Below are 16,577 nucleotides of genomic sequence, written 5' to 3'. Positions count from 1 at the left end.
CTCTGGTACCGGGTTAATGTTGTTTATTTAGATGCCATTCGGTTGCGGCTGGTTATTTCAATAACCGACTTGTTGCCAGCCTGCTCGTTATTGTGGGGAGTCCGAAACGTGACGCTAGATCAGGGGTGGGCATCAAGGGCCACAGTCCTGCAGAGTTTAGCTTCAACCTTAATCGAACACACCTGAATGTCATTTCCAAACAGTCTTGAAGACTTCAATTAGATTTTTCATCTGTGTTTGATTAGGGTTGGAGCTAAACTCTGCAGGGCTGTGGCCCTCCAGGACCAGGATTGCCCACCCCTGTACTAGATGAAACAAACTGTGATTGGTTGTTTGACATGTCGGTTAAACAGCCTCGTGGGCGGGCTTTGTCCCGAAAAAGCACCGAAAAATACCAGACCTTCATTATTGAAGGTCTGGCTACGCGAGACTACGTACGAGCACACAGGAATCCCTCCTAAAGTAGCTTGTCGCTATCAAACAAAGAATTTGGTACCGACTTGGGTACCGAGTACTGTGTACTTTTTGTTGTTTTGGTAACGACTACTAGATTTTTGGTACAGGGACATCCCTAGCCATAGCAACCACCCAGAACACCTTAGTAACCCTACAGCAATGCCCTAGCAACCATCTCAAACATCTTAACAACTAGAGATCGGCCGATTATGATGATTGCTATGCTTTTCAATGAATTAGGATGAAAATAAGCCAGAGGCGCTCTCGTGCCTCAATATGGGCCACAAAAGAAGAACCATTACACACGCATCTCCAGGAAATAGCTTAAGCATGTATTTATATTGTTGTTCTTAAAACCTTTTCAGGTATTTTTATTTATATTTTCCAGAACACTATCGCAACAACGCAGCAACGCCCTAGCAACCACCTCAAACACCTTAACAACTATACCGCAATACCCTAGCAACCATCCAGGACACTACTGCAACCACACGGCATCAACTGGCTCTGTTTTCAATTGCCAAAGTGTTAAAGCAGGACACAACATACCCCCCTGTACTGAGGTGCACACAAGCCTTACAAAACTAACAGCAGATATCTGGGGCAATTCGGCACAAGTTCCTTGGCAGGATAAAAGAATTAAAGGCTTCAACCAGCCTCCGCATTCTCTTGTTTAAGCATGATGAAAGACAAAAACCTTTTTATTAAAACATGCAAAGGGAAACATCTCACTTCTTCGAGAGAAAGAGGTCTTTAAACTCTGATTAGGGTGACCGAATTCCAGCTCATCTCGCTCCAATTGCACAGTCCTTGACTTCAAAGATCAATTGGCCTATGCATGGAAATCGCTCGCATCCAAAACCTCTACTGTCAAACGAATTCTCCAAGATGTGTGGGTACGGGTCATCAAGTGAAAATCTCATCCCTGCATGACGGCTCTTTCATCCAATTGTATGCCTGGTTAATCCTGGTACTAATCCTGAAGTTAACGCAGGACCAAAGTGCATTAGCACTATATAACTAAATATTGTAAATAATAAATACAAAAAACAACTTCAAATTTACCAACAGAATTAGGAACGAGGAAAAGCGATCTTGAATCTGATAAATAATAACGAAGCTAGCAATTCTCTAATGAAGCAAAAACATCTGGAGAAATCCAAGTGGAGTGCCAGGAGTGTTAAATTTAAGAACAGAAGGGTTTAGCTCCAGGAGAGAGACGCGAGTTAGAATAGACGACTCATTACCGTAGGTTTATCATTGCCTGAGAGAGATAATCCCGTTTTCTCTGCAGTCAGATAAAGGAATGCAACAACTTCAGTTTCAGAGCCGAATGATGAAACAGGCACTCTAGGAAAATGGCCTTGTTAGATGTCGTCAGCTTTTAGATTCCAGGCAAGACCACACATGTCTCCTACCTGAGCTATTGAAGATCATAGAAGTCAGGTTCACTCACATGGAAAAACACAACACATACTGTAATATCTCATTTAAAACCTTGCAAAGATTTTGCCTTTTGGAACATTATACGTTTTTTTCATATAATTTGTTGTGAGAACTCAAAAAAAACTTGCAAATGAACACAAATGTTTTGGGGGGATATAAACGTTTTGTGAGCTAATTCAAAAGCTAGCTAGATAGAAAGACCGATAAAGACAAATAGACAAGTAGACAGATAGATAATGGACAGATATATGTAGACAAATTGACAGACAAAAAGATTGACAGACGGATGGACAGATAGATTGACATGATGGACAGACAGATTGATAGACAGATAAACAGCGGACAAATAGACAGACGGACGAACAAACAAACAGATAGATATATGGATAGATAAACAGACATGCAATCTGAGAGATAGATAAACAGATACATATCCAGACATAAAGACAGACAAATAGATCAACAGCTGGATGGATAGATAGAAAGATGGATAGATAGACAGATAGATAGGCTGATGGACAGACAGAAGGATAGACGGATAGATAGACAGATGGAAAGACAGGCAGATGGATGGACATACAGAAAGATGGATAGATTGACATGATGGACAGACAGATTGATAGACAGATAAACAGCGGACAAATAGACAGACGGACGAACAAACAAACAGATAGATATATGAATAGATAGATAAACAGACATGCAATCTAAGAGATAGATAAACAGATACATATCCAGACATATAGACAGACAAATAGATCAACAGCTGGATGGACAGACAGACGTACAGACAGACGGATAGATAGACAGATGGAAAGACAGGCAGATGGATGGACATACAGAAAGATGGATAGATAGACAGCAGACAGAAAAATAAATATCTAGACAGACAGATAAACAAAAGATAGACAGGGGACAGATAGATAGATGGATAGACAGACAGACAGACAGGTAATCAGATAGATAAGCAGACAGATGGACAGATAAATATCCAGACAGAGACAGACAAATATATTAACAGACGGATGGACAGACAGATAGACAGGCAGATGGACGGACAGATTGATAGACAGATAAACAGCGGACAAATAGACCAACGGACGAACAAACAGACAGATAGATATATGGATAGATAGATAGATAAACAGACAGGTAATCTGAGAGATAGATAAACAGATACATATCCAGACATATAGACAGACAAATAGATCAACAGCTGGATGGACAGACAGGCGGATAGATAGAAAGATGGATAGATAGACAGATAGATAGGCTGACGGACAGACAGACAGATAGATAGACAGACGGAAAGACAGGCAGATGGATGGACATACAGACAGATGGATAGACAGCAGACAGAAAAATAAATATCTAGACAGACAGACAGATAAGCAAAAGATAGACAGGGGACAGATAGATAGACAGACAGACGATCAGATAGATAAACAGACAGATGGACAGATAAATATCCAGACAGAGACAGACAAATATATTAACAGACGGATGGACAGACAGATAGATAGACAAACAGACAGATGGCCAGATAGATGGAAGGACGGAAAGAAAGACAAATGGACAGACGTACAGAAAGACAAATGGACAGACATACAGAAAGATGGATAGATAGACAGATAGATAGACGGATGGACAGACAGACAAATAAATATCTAGACAGACAGACAGACAGATGGACAGATAGATAAACAAATGATAGACAGTGGACAGACAGATAAACAGACAGACAGGTAATCAGAGTGATACAGACAGACAGACAAATAAATATCCAGACAAATGGATAAACAGACAAATAACCAGACAGACAGATAGATATGCAGATGGATGGACAGACAGACAGATAGATATGCAGATGGATGGACAGACAGAGGAACCGACATAAAGATGGATAGATAGACAGACAGATAGATAAGCGGTCAGACAGACAGATATTCGGACATACAGAAAGATGGATAGACAGCAGACAGACAGATAGTCAGATAATTGGATATACGGAAGGACACACAAATAAATGTCTAGACAGACAGACAGATGGACAGATAAACAAAAGATAGACAGCGGACAGACAGACAGACATGTAATCAGAGAGATATACAGACAGACAGACAAATAAATATCCAGACAAATAGATAAACAGACAGAAAGATGGATAGATAGACAGATACATAAGGAGATGCATGGACAGACAGACAGACATATGGACGGACGGAAAGAAAGACAATTGAACGGACATACAGAAAGATGGATAGATAGACAGTGGACAGATAGACAGACAGATGAATTAACAGACAGATAGTCAGACAGTTAGATAGATGGACGGACAGACACAAATAAATATAAAGACATATAGACAGATAGATAGATGGACAGACAGACAGACAAATAGACAAATAGAGAGATTTACCATCACATGCAAAGGTCATACTGTACAGTAGGTTATATGCCAGGGAACACACATGCTAACAAAACGTATAGCTTGAATAAACTGTAAGCCACTTTGGATAAAACATCCGGCAAACACATAAACGTGAGCGTAAATGCAACTGCCAAACATTTTTCACAACAGCAATGCTAGCACATTATATGCATTAGTGCACTAACAGACTCTATTATATGCATATGTGAACAGACATCATTCATGATACCTACTGCACACAACCAAAGTACTGTAAATGAAGACCACAATGCTCTTTTGTGTCTTTAAAACAAAACCATCGGGTCGGATGCGTTGTGTGGGGGCTTCTTGCCCTTGCTGAGAGACGAACAAGTTCGGAGCGCTCAAGGAAAGCTCTGGTCAAAGTCTATTGAATTTCCATATGAGTGATTATCCTGACTGCCGCCATTTATTTTCATTTACTGGTGAGCACAAGGCGTCCGGGCTGACGGTGAGATGAGTTAACAAACTGGCCTGAAGACTGGACTGTGACAGGAGACCAACACTGTGTGTATGTGTGTGTGCCCTCAACACCGCTGCCAGCTGTGCACACACATACAAACACACACAAATCTGCATGTTAGTATTAAATCCAGCATTATTATATCCAGGTCTGCTTTGTGCCGAGCCAAATCTCAGCTGGGACGTGTGTGTGCGCATGTGTGTGTGTGGATACGCTGGACACAGCTGGCCAAACCCAAATGAGATTAAATAAGGCATGATGGAGAGAAGATTCTTCACCCATCCAATTCGATTTTATCTGTCCATCCTTTCTCATATCGCCCCCGTCCTCAGATTTCTCATTTCTCAACCTTTCTGTATGTAACACAAACTTTATATTATTATAACACCACCACAGTGAAATCTTTGCAATGCTTGCTAGCCGGTTGTTTTCTGGATCTATACAGCACATCTAAATATGGCTTAGATTTATCCTTCAGTTTGAGTTTATGGGTCACTTTAAAATCACAATTTATCACCCGCCCAGGCAAAAATACACTTCTCGACAAAAAGGGATTGAGGTATACAAATAAATGCCATAGCACAATTGTTGTGAAACGACAAACGATGTAGCATACGATGTAACATTATTGTGCATACTTAAAAAGTAGCATACAGTAGATACTCTACACAGATAGAGAGGAAGAGTTTGTGACTGTATTTTAAGTGTCTCATCTACAAACCGAGCATTGTGTCTTCGGAGTCTGTGTGCGTCTGCTGAATCTTCAAAACGTCCGAGCATTTCAACTGAACATCACAGTGTTCGGGCACAATGTAAACAGTGTGAAGAGATCAGATTCTCCTCCAGCTGGATGCTGAATAAATAAAGCTACTAAAAGCTTTGCAGGTCACGGCAGCGACTCACAACTTCTCTACTGATAAACAAGGATCAAGAGAACCTGTGTATATGTGTGTTTATAGACCGTTTCAGCTGCAACGACATAAACAAATGTCTTTCTTGGACCAAACGTCAACAAAAGAGTCATTTCACGATTTATTTCTGATAAGCAAAATAAATAACCAGTAAATTAGCTTAGATTAAAGGTGCAGTGTGTAGATTTTAGCTGCGTCTAGCGGTGAGACTGAATTGCTATCAACGGCTCAGTCCACAACTCACCCCTTCCTTTTGCAACGCATAGAGAAGCTACAGTAGCCTCCAAAGGACAAACATCTCATTGTCTGAGACAACATAGCGGCGAAACGCGCTCTGCAGTTTGTCTGTTTAGGGCTACTGTCTGGTGTACATGAGGGTGCAAAATGGCGACTTCCATGTAAGGGGGACCCGCAGAGATAAAAAACTGTTCATTTTAAGGTAATAAAAACAATACAGTTTATTATATAAGGTCTTTAAAAAGTATAAGGTCCTTTTAAAAGTTACACCCTGCACCTTTAAATATTAGCTAAAGTATATCGACTACTACACTGAGCTAACGTTTCTGTGTAAAGTTAATGTATATAATGTTAGCTAGAGCTCCTTACGGTACATTCACACGGGCGTCAGCGTTAACGCTTGACGGAGGGCGTGTCCCCGACATGATCGTCATAATGACAACAACTGCCAATCACAGTGGACACAACACAAAAAGACAGCTTTTGTTTTGACAGCTACTGGATGCCGGTTTGTGTCCGTTAGCGATTGCTGGGGTAGCTCTAGTGTTACCCACCGCAATGATTAATTTTTTTTCTTCATTTTTATGCTCCTCTGTTCTCCAGTCTTGCATAAACTTAACTCTTTCCCAGCCATTAAAGAGTTATCTCGTCAATTAGTAGAAAACATTGGAATTAAAAAAAAAACGTGTTCTTGGTGAGTTTTTATGTTAAAGGTGCAGTGTGTAAATTTAACTGGCATCTAGTGGTGAGGTTGCAAATTGCAACCAACAACTCAGTTTACAGCTCACCCTTCACTTTTGAAATGCATAGAGAAGCTACGGTAGCCGCCACAAGACAAACATATCACTGTTGAAGATAACTTAGTAAAACAGTTTGTCCGTTAAGAGCTTCTGTAAAAAACATGGCGGCACAAAATGGCGACTTCCATTTAAGGGGACCCTCTGTGTATGAGGATAAAAACGTCTCATTCTAAGGTAATAAAAACATAACGGTTCATTATGAAAGGTCTTTATACACCCCTGATAATATAGTTTTCTATATTATTTTGCATTTCTGTCAAGAGATCTTTATAAAAATGACACACTGCACCTTTAATCTGTAATACCGCAATTACCCTATTTATAAAAAACTGAAGCAAAAAAATGTATTTACTGATAATCGTTTTGAATCTGATCTCTAACAAAAGTCCTTCACAAAAATGCTATTATTTCAGCTTTTTGCTAAAAAATATTTTTAGAAAGAAAAATACCCTTATTTAAGAGTTTATAAGCAGAGAAAAATTATAGATAGGATGAAATGTTTTTTCCTGTTTTGTTTGTTTATTGTTCTGTTCTTTCATTTGATATATTTGTATGTTTATATATTTTTAGAAGAACATTTTCCTGGAAGGCATTTTGTGAAACTTTTGTAAAAAATAAAAAAATGCTGGCGGGCAACTTTTCAAACAAAGGCTGGCGGGGAATAAGTTAATTGGCTAGCGTCTGCACTAGAGTATTTGCATAAGGAAATCTGATTGGCTGGTGCCTTCAACTTCTGCTGAGAACAACCCCAGTGAGGCAACGCCAAAGGATCCACAATTTAGTTCGGCAACGCGTGACGTCACTCAATTCCACTCAATTTCATTTTCCTTCAGTACTACATCTGGGATTTCTGTCTATTGTGGCATTTCGAGAAATCAAATTTTTGTAGGACAAATCAGCGAACAGACGGAGGAGCTGAGAACGATGACGTTGATGTTGTGTGATGTTGTGTGTCGTTTTGCGTCAATGACCGGAGCAGCGTTTTGTTAATGATTAGACCCAGCTTCGACAGTTGACTGAATACATCATTGTCCTTAGTGTCAAATATACATTTAGAATTTACAATTGTTCCTTGAACTCTTAAATTCGATCAACAAAACCTGCATCTCTCGTTGACATCTTTTTCTAAACAGTCCTCTGATCATTCGGACTTGTTGTTTCCGGCCGGTTTTGGCGCATGATATACATCACGACCACACGTTAGCGATTGGCTATGGCAGATCCTGAGTGACTCTGGGCAGATCCAATAGTGTTAAACTTTAACAGAGAACCCGCCTACAAGGAAGTAAACGTTTCTCAATGGAGAGAGGCCAGACTCTCTGTACAAATGAAATGTAGTGACGTCACCCATTCAAAGTAAATAAGAAACATTAACGTTGACGCCCCGTCTAAATGTACCGTTAAATTCTTGCCTGGCTGAGAAATCCACACCACGGCGATCTACGCTCCCCTCATTTTTTGGAAACCGAAAAATTCTATTTTCCTCAAGGTATTTGTTCCAGAGGTCAGTTTAGTCACTAGCCAGAGAACAACGAGCACACACCAGAAGTTAACTTCGGGCCAGGCGTGTAACCACGACAACGCGCGTTCGTCTGATAAAACTGTCTATGGTAATTACACAGCACATCAATCTCTCAAAGATTCACAGATTTAACCAGGAACACTTCATTTTCTGAATAATAATAATAGCAGCAGGGGTATTTGCGCTTGTAGGTGTTTAAGTGCACTTTACTGTTTTTGATACAGTTTCTCTTCTCATTCTGGTTTTAGTCTTCACCAGCACGAATCGCTCAGTGCTCCCGAGCTGTCAGTCAAAGGCAGCTTGGTAACTGCTATACAAATACAATTATCACACTGTGATGGTCCTGCTTAACACAGCCACCTAAACTTAGCAAATCCCTGTGGTCTTTAATACAGATGAGAGGCTGAGAAGAGACAGAGTTGAAATTGTGTTTGTGTGGACTGTCAGTGATTCAATTAGTTTTAATAGTGTGTATATTACATGAATTAATATACATAAATATTCTGTGCATACAACTGTATGTATATCTTTTGGATTATAAAATTTGCCCGACGATTAACTGTCTAGTAAATAATGATTATGTTGATTATTTGCCTGTTTTAACCCTTTGTAAACTGACATTGAATGTCAGATTTAAATACATAACACCTTTAAATATATATTTTTTTCAATAAAAGAAAATATAGAAAATATAGTGATGTTAGGTCAAATAACCGGAGTCAGATGATTATTTAATAACTTTTACAGAGCTACTGTGTATATATTGTGTATTATGTATGTTTTATTTGTACATTGTGTAATTTTATTCTGTAGTTTGCACTTAACAGTGCACTTGTGTTGTTGGTGATGTCACAATAAAAGTGATTTTAAACCGATAAAGATAAATGTCCAATAAAAATATTGGATATAACAAGATTGAGCACTCCAATTACCATGAATAGGGGACAATGCAACGATCAATATCGCCGCTATGGTGACGGAAGTCCCGCCTTCCAGTTAAAAGAACCAATCAATCGATAAAGACTGATGATTCTCTTGGGGAGGGTCTCTGTATAGAGTCAAGTGAGGCGAAACCTGTATAGCTGTAACAAACGATAAAGGTTTCATGCATTCTGACTTATTAACACAGTTTAAGAGTTTTAACCCTCATGCTACAAGCAAAGTGTCAAAAAAGCAGTTGAGCAAGTCCTTTCCTCCTTTTTTCAGAAAGTTTTTTTCGAACGGGGGTATCTGTTACAACTGATTGACCCCATATTCCTTTTATGGGCAATTCCCCCTGGAAAAGCATGCCTGCATGTGAATCAGAGTGAGAACACGCATTAGCATTGCTCCATCGAGTAGAAGTCACCGGTATCACTGCACAGCATGCGACAACTTTGTTTTATCAAGATGGTTCGACAAAAGAAGTGTGTTTTTTGGATGTAAGGAGAAGAAAACATTATTTAGTTTTCCATGTCTTAAGACAACAGTGGATGCAGTTCATTTTTCCAGGACAGCAACGTAATTGCGAATGAGTTTGTTTGTTCCCTGGCTGCATTTCTTTGGAGAGGATTGCTTTACAAACAAGGCTTGACGCCAGATTTGCCACTTGTTTACAACTGATGGAGCGGTCCCAACTTTAAAACACCCTGTTTAGGAGTCGCAACCACAGGCGTAAGTAAATCAAAATCTCACGTGTTTTGTTTGCAATCGGCGCATATGTGCATGTAATGTAAACAACATGCTAGAACAACTAAAAACATTTTCATTTTCAATATTATTACGACATTTACACCTTGTAAATTTTTAGCTCCGCCAACCATACGTCTTCAAGTGTTCGTCTTTTTCCAGAAAAAAACGCAATGGCTCTTCTGTCTTTTAATAATCTGACAACACGAAAGACTCTTTGGACATATGACTGATAAAATACTACTCTATAGGTAACCAAGATTAACATTAGATTAGCAAAAACGGTGGCCTCAGAGTGGCGCGACTTTCCTAAAGCGACTGTCATATTTTAAATATAGAGCACGAAACATGCAAGGACATAAAGCTAATCCGTACTTCATCATTTAGTTGTTTATTATTTATAGAAGCAACCAGTCAGTAGCTATGTTTCCATCTAAAGTAGTGTATTAAACGTATGCGCATAAATGGAATATTGCACTAAACATTTGCGAATGAAGCACGCATTTCCATCCAGCCAGCTGAAGAGAGCAATATCGTCACTTCCTGATAAACTGCCACTAAAAGTCAGTAAGAAAAGTGTAAAGCCACTATTTAACCATTTTTGTGTGTAATCACCTCACAGCGAGCAGCCGGAGATGAAACACTATAGGCTACACCTGTGATCTGATTTCAGATGTGGATTCCTGCAGTTTGAGCTAACAATCAAGTAAGACGGTCCTGTAAAGTAATATTACCTAACCATTGAGATAAAAGTCTCTACCCGTTCATTTCAAAACTTCCAAAACTTAATTTTATATGCAGTGCAATGAGTTCTGTAAGATGGATAGCTATGTCATCCAATGCACAAAGTCGCGTGACTTTTTGTTGCGCATCTAGGGATTTATTCGGTTAAAGTAGCTGTGTTTCCATTATCTTTTAAATTGCGCAAATTCCCATTGTGAATTAAGAATACGGCAAATGGAAACACGTCAATTTCGCAAAAACTCATATATCACAAAAAAGGTTTTAATTTCTCGAGAGGAAAAACTGTTTCAGTCGCAAATCATCGGTTAATGGAAACGGCGTTATTTTGCAATACCGTATTTTTCGGTCTATAAGCCGCGTTTTTTTCATAACTTGGCTGATGCTGCGTCTTATAGTCACGTGCGCCTTGTAAGTCAATATGAATTAATTTTAACATTTATAAGGCAAGAGACAACATTATTGTCTACAGTCACGAGATTCCGCCATATGCTGGTTCTGTATTTTTGTAATTCAATGGATTCAGTAATGTGGAATGACAAGTTTGCTAACTTCACGCTACTTGGCTTGTTCGGTTAATTTAGCCAATTCAACCTTCCAGGTAAGTTCTGTATGCTATGGTTTATCGTTTAAATAACTGATAATATTACTTTAAGGTACAGACATCTATTCAGCCTGCTGTTCTGTCTGCTATTGTTTAGTTGAATAACTTGCCTTTCCAGATTAAATGTCAGTTCTTCGGCTTGGATTTTGTGAAATAATTTTTTAAATAAACGCGATGTATAGTCTACTGGTCACTTATATATGTTATTTAGTCTTAATGACACATTTTTTTAATGATGCAGCTTATACTCCGGTGCGGCTTATAGTCCGGAAAGTATGGTAGTCTTTTGTCGACATTAAGAAAATAACGCTAAAGTTTTGGGCAAATCTGTAATGAAAAGGCAACTAGTATTTCCATCGTAGTTCATGCGCATGTTTTCTTATCGGATAGGAAATTGATCACACTCAATTATGTGCAAACGTTTTTTATGCGCATTTTTAGAATTATGCGTATCTTGGCGTTTTCATCCAGCGTTTTAATGCGCATCTCCAAATAGGTGAATGGAAACATAGCTAGTGTAACTTCAACTTCATCAAAATTCTAGCATTAAAACTTTGACCAACAAACTTTTAATTCTCAAATTTGCAGCCCACACACACACAGTGTACCCATAGCACTAACACACTGGTTTACAAATGAATGCAAATGAAGATTCTCATTCTGGACCGCTTGGGACACACTCTTTGCGCTTAGAACAGAGACTGATTAGCTCCACCGAGACAGGCCTGACCTTTATTTAAGATCAACATACATGCGTCTGCGTTTTCGCGACAGCGTTTTTTTGTCCGCCACTCATCACCAAATGTCACTGCTATAAATGAGCAGAGACACCCGCCAGTCCGGTCGCCGTACGTGAAGCAGCTGCGCGGGTTTGCTTCTGTCCCATCAGCACTTCTGAAAGTCTGTGTCCGGAAAGCACAAACTCAGACAAAGACTCGAGCACAAAGGGGTCAGATGTAACACGCTAAAGCTGCAATACTGCATGGGTTTTCTCTTATAGTAAGGTGATTGTAATGTTATCTGCACAGGCCAGCGATTCTCATACGCATTTATCTCTCGGACACCTGGATACATCCAGTGCAGGTGACAGTGGAAACTGGGCACACGTGACCCCCCTCCCCTCGTAATGGTTTGGTCAACACAACTAAAAACAAATCTGCTGTTTCCAAAACACACAGATATACAATCCGTGATTATATTTTATTGGTGCTTTGGTGCAGATACCGCTCTCTCTCTGTCCATCTCTTTGTTGATCTGTGGGTGATAGTGGCCACGTACTGCATAATTAGGTTCTGAAATCAGGGCGATGATCAGGGATTTGTCAATCAAAGAAGCCAGCAGGCGGTCTGAAGCGCCCCAGACTGTTGCTTGCGTGGGCTGAAACACAAAGTACTTCCACTTCTGGATCTACACTGTTCATTTGGACGATTTTAATAAACATGATTTTTAAGAAACCAGATTAAACACTTTATAGTATTTCTCCCAAAAGAAATCTTAAACAGTATTCAGATAGGATTAGTTTTATAAAGATTTTTGTAATATCGAAAATGTGCATACTGCAATGGGTTTAAAATGTTTTTTAATACTTTTAAAAGTTATGTACAATACCGTGCAAAAGTCTTATTCCACCATGCTACCATTAGATTTGTTGTTCTTGCAATGTTATAGTGATCATATGTAATTATTTCACAGTCTCTTTATCAGAACACAACCAGAAAATCCAGGAAATGTGTATGTAGTATTAAAAACAGTATAAAAGTATAAGCTGAAGTGTCAAGTATTTACAGTAAACTTCCCTTCCACTTGAACAATAGCAGGAAACTGCAGGATCTCTTAAACCTACATGAAATTCAATCCTAATTTCTAATTCTTATCAAATGACTTCAGGACTTCAGTCTCCTTAAAAAAGCTCAAGATGTGTTTCGTGCCAAGAGAAGTCACACAAAATACTGACTGATGCTTGAAAAAGATATTTAGTTCTGAAAATTGTTTTGTTTTTAATTTTGTGTACATATTTCCTGGACTTTCCGGCTGCATCCCAAAAAAGAGTGAAAAATAAATATGGATGGACATTAAAACTGCTAAAACAACAAAGCTGGTGATGGTGGCCTAAGACTTTTGCACAGTACTAGGTCATAAATTACGGAGCCTTTAAGGGGATATGGAGCAAAAATTAAATAAAGTTTAGTTTCGCGTGCTAACGTGAAACTATCGCGTGCTCACGTGAAACTATCGCGTGCTCACGTGAAACTATCGCGTGCTCATGTGAAACTTTCGTTTTAAGTTTAGTTTTGTGTGCACACGTTAACAATCGCATGCTCACGTGAAACTTTTGCTTTAAGTTTAGTTTTGCGTGCTCACGTGAAACTATTGCGTGCTCACGTGAAACTATCGCGTACTCACGTGAAACTTTCGCTTTAGGTTTAGTTTTGCGTGCTCACGTGAAACTATCGCGTTCTTCTCACGTGAAAATTTCGCTTTACGTTTAGTTTCGCGTGCTCACGTGAAACTATTGCATGCTCACGTGAAACTTTTGCTTTAAGTTTATTTTACAAACTTAAAGCATTAGTGTATCTCATATTGTAAATGTCAATCACTACACTGTAAAAAATTATATCAAATCAATTTTTTTACTTTATCTTAATAAATGAAGTTAAACAATTTCAACTTGTTTTTATAAGTTATGTCAACTTATCACAAAACTAATTTTAAATCAAAACTTAAAATAGTATGCAAAACGTAAATGTTACTTGCCAAACCAAGGTATGTTAACTTCAAGCTGCAAATTTTTACATTGTAACATTTCAACAAACAATTTCCTTTTGTGTTTCATAAAATGAAGTCGTAAAAGTCATGACAGGGTGAGGGTGGCAACCTCAAAATGATTTGCTTATAATTTATCTATTTCTTTAAAGTTTATACAAAGCTATTTGTGACCCTGGACCACAAAACCCGTCTTAGGTTGCACGGGGTATATTTGTTGCAGGAGCCAACAATACACTGTATGAGTTAAAATGATCAGTTTTTCTTTTATGCCAAAAATCCTTAGGATATTAAGTAAAGATCATGTTCCATGAGGATATTTCATACATTTCCTACCATAAATATAGCCAAACTTTATTTTTGTGGGTAAAGCACAAACCACACATTAATGGAAAACGTATCAATTTAGCTTTCAGATGATCTATAAATCTGAATTTTAAAATATAATATAATATAATTTAATATATAATATAATATAATATAATATAATATAATATAATATAATATACCAGAAGAAGCGTTCCAATCAGCACATGCAGACAATGGAGGGCACGACAACTTTTCCTCAATTCCAAAAACATCTCCTCAACTAATGGCATGTGACTAACTACCCTGGTAAAATTATGTCCTGACAGCCCCGGCTGACTGATAGCACCACCAAACACAGTCCCAGATCCTTTACTCCTGACCATTTAGTTGTGCGATGGGTGTCGATGTAAACGAGTCACTAAAATGTTAATGGCCTCATGATGGTTTTTAATGGCCCATTTTTGCAACACGATGTTTCACAGAGAAGACAAAAAGAAGGATTTGGATCTCCACACAGTCAAACGCTTTCATTTTAAGAGCATAAAAACTCTCTGTCCTCCATCAAATATATATCAGCTTAAAATGAAAAAAGTTAGTCGAGAACTGTGATATGAGAGAGATTTCAATGCACTTTTACAAATGAAATTTCGAAATATAATCCCATTTGAGACATTAACTATCTTCACTGTGCTGGCAATGGTTTAAAAAAATAGAAGAATTTCCCAGATGACTCAATAGCTATGTACGGCAGATACGATCACGCACCATCGTTTCATAACTCGTCTTTAGGAAAATTGTGTAAGGGCTCAGACGGGCTCAGGAAACATCAAAGCCTGGCTTTAGCTTACACGCTACAGTTAGGATATCTCAGTCATGAGCACAGATAACCGTGCCGTCTGCCAGTTTTACCCTTCTGCTGATAATTACACCCGTCCTGAACACACAAACACCGGCACCATTATCACCTGTGCCATCGGACAGCTCATTCCAAACTCGAAGTCCATCCGGGTCCGCTTCCAAAACCATCACTGGCCTGCTCCGGGTTCAGGTGAGCATCGCGTCCGAGGCCAAGCCGCACAAATGATTATTTTCAATTCTAGATTGAAGGGTTAAATGGAAACTGATGATTTAATCCTTTAATGGAGTTCTGGCATTACTGACTCTCTCTATCTAGGTCTTGCTCTGGTGAGTGAGGGCAATTTCTTCGCTTCTGTGGAGCCATAAGTAGAGCGAACGGAGAGCAGAAGACAAGTTATCCGCATCTAACCATTTACCCTGAAAGAAATGAGACTTCCCGCTATGGGTAAAATAGGTTTACTTAAGTGACTCCTAAATGACCTTCACACAATAGTTAACAGGAATCAGTGAAAACGAAGTCAAACCCCTTCTCTGTTGAACAATAGTAGTGAACTGTAACCATAGCAACAATGACTGAAGTAAGTATCGGTATCATTGGTCCGTTCATGTAACGTATGCATGAGAGCTTTTGATCTATGAAATAAGAAAAAGCTTTCATGCACAACTACTCAAAGTTTAGGTCACTTATTATTCATTTCAGAAAAAAATAATCATGAGAAAAAGCCACAGTACATTTTAAGTGCAAGTGCACTATAGACATATCCGAATCCACTTTTGCTAGTTAAAAACGAGAAAAATGGTCTATGCGCCTGGTGCACAGTCTAAAAGGGTTGTTCCTCTTCTCATAATGAGTAATGGGTGTGTTTTGGGCGTAACGTGCAATAAACCAATGAGAGTCTCATCTCTCATCCCCTTTGAAAGCCAGTTGTGCTCGCGCCAAGGTGAATTTCCTATTTACATGGCAAAGTTTTATATGCAACAATCTTTAAGCAGAGGAAGAAGACCACTAGTTTAAGATTGGTGTTAAAAAATTGCATTGTTTTTTATTTATTAAAATGGTTATTTGTTCATTAAAGCTTTGCTTATGGAAGTCATTATTTCAGTAATGGAGAAATAAGTAAAATAAGCAGTGTTTTAATTGCTGATAAAGTATGATGCATGATCACTTTAATCTCAAAAAGTTTTTATAAGAATCATTTTCAAAAAAAGGTATGCATAAGTTAAAATACTTTATTTGTACAAACATGTGGAGACGCAACGATTAAGAACATAGGACAGCGCCTAAGACAGAGTGTTTTAAAAAATATTACTTGAAAATAATTCTCATCTCACCATATCCAGTGTTACAAA

General features: G+C 38.6%; 1 protein-coding gene across 2 annotated transcripts in view; it reads right to left on the bottom strand.

Annotated features, from left to right (window-relative positions):
- Window positions 1-16,577, bottom strand: part of plxnb2b (plexin b2b) — a 215,745-nt gene that overhangs the window by 62,311 nt on the left and 136,857 nt on the right. The window contains exon 1 of one of the 2 annotated variants that reach the window (XM_055192295.2): window positions 1,704-1,758. The exons of the other annotated variant lie outside the window; for it this stretch is intronic. The gene's annotated coding sequence lies outside the window, so the exon portion shown is untranslated. Of the gene's footprint in view, window positions 1-1,703; window positions 1,759-16,577 lie in introns of those variants that run through there. 2 annotated transcript variants of the gene reach the window in all.

Source organism: Misgurnus anguillicaudatus, chromosome 6 (assembly GCF_027580225.2).
Source record: "Misgurnus anguillicaudatus chromosome 6, ASM2758022v2, whole genome shotgun sequence".
NCBI lineage: Eukaryota > Metazoa > Chordata > Actinopteri > Cypriniformes > Cobitidae > Misgurnus > Misgurnus anguillicaudatus.
This window is presented reverse-complemented; position numbering and strand designations above follow the sequence as displayed.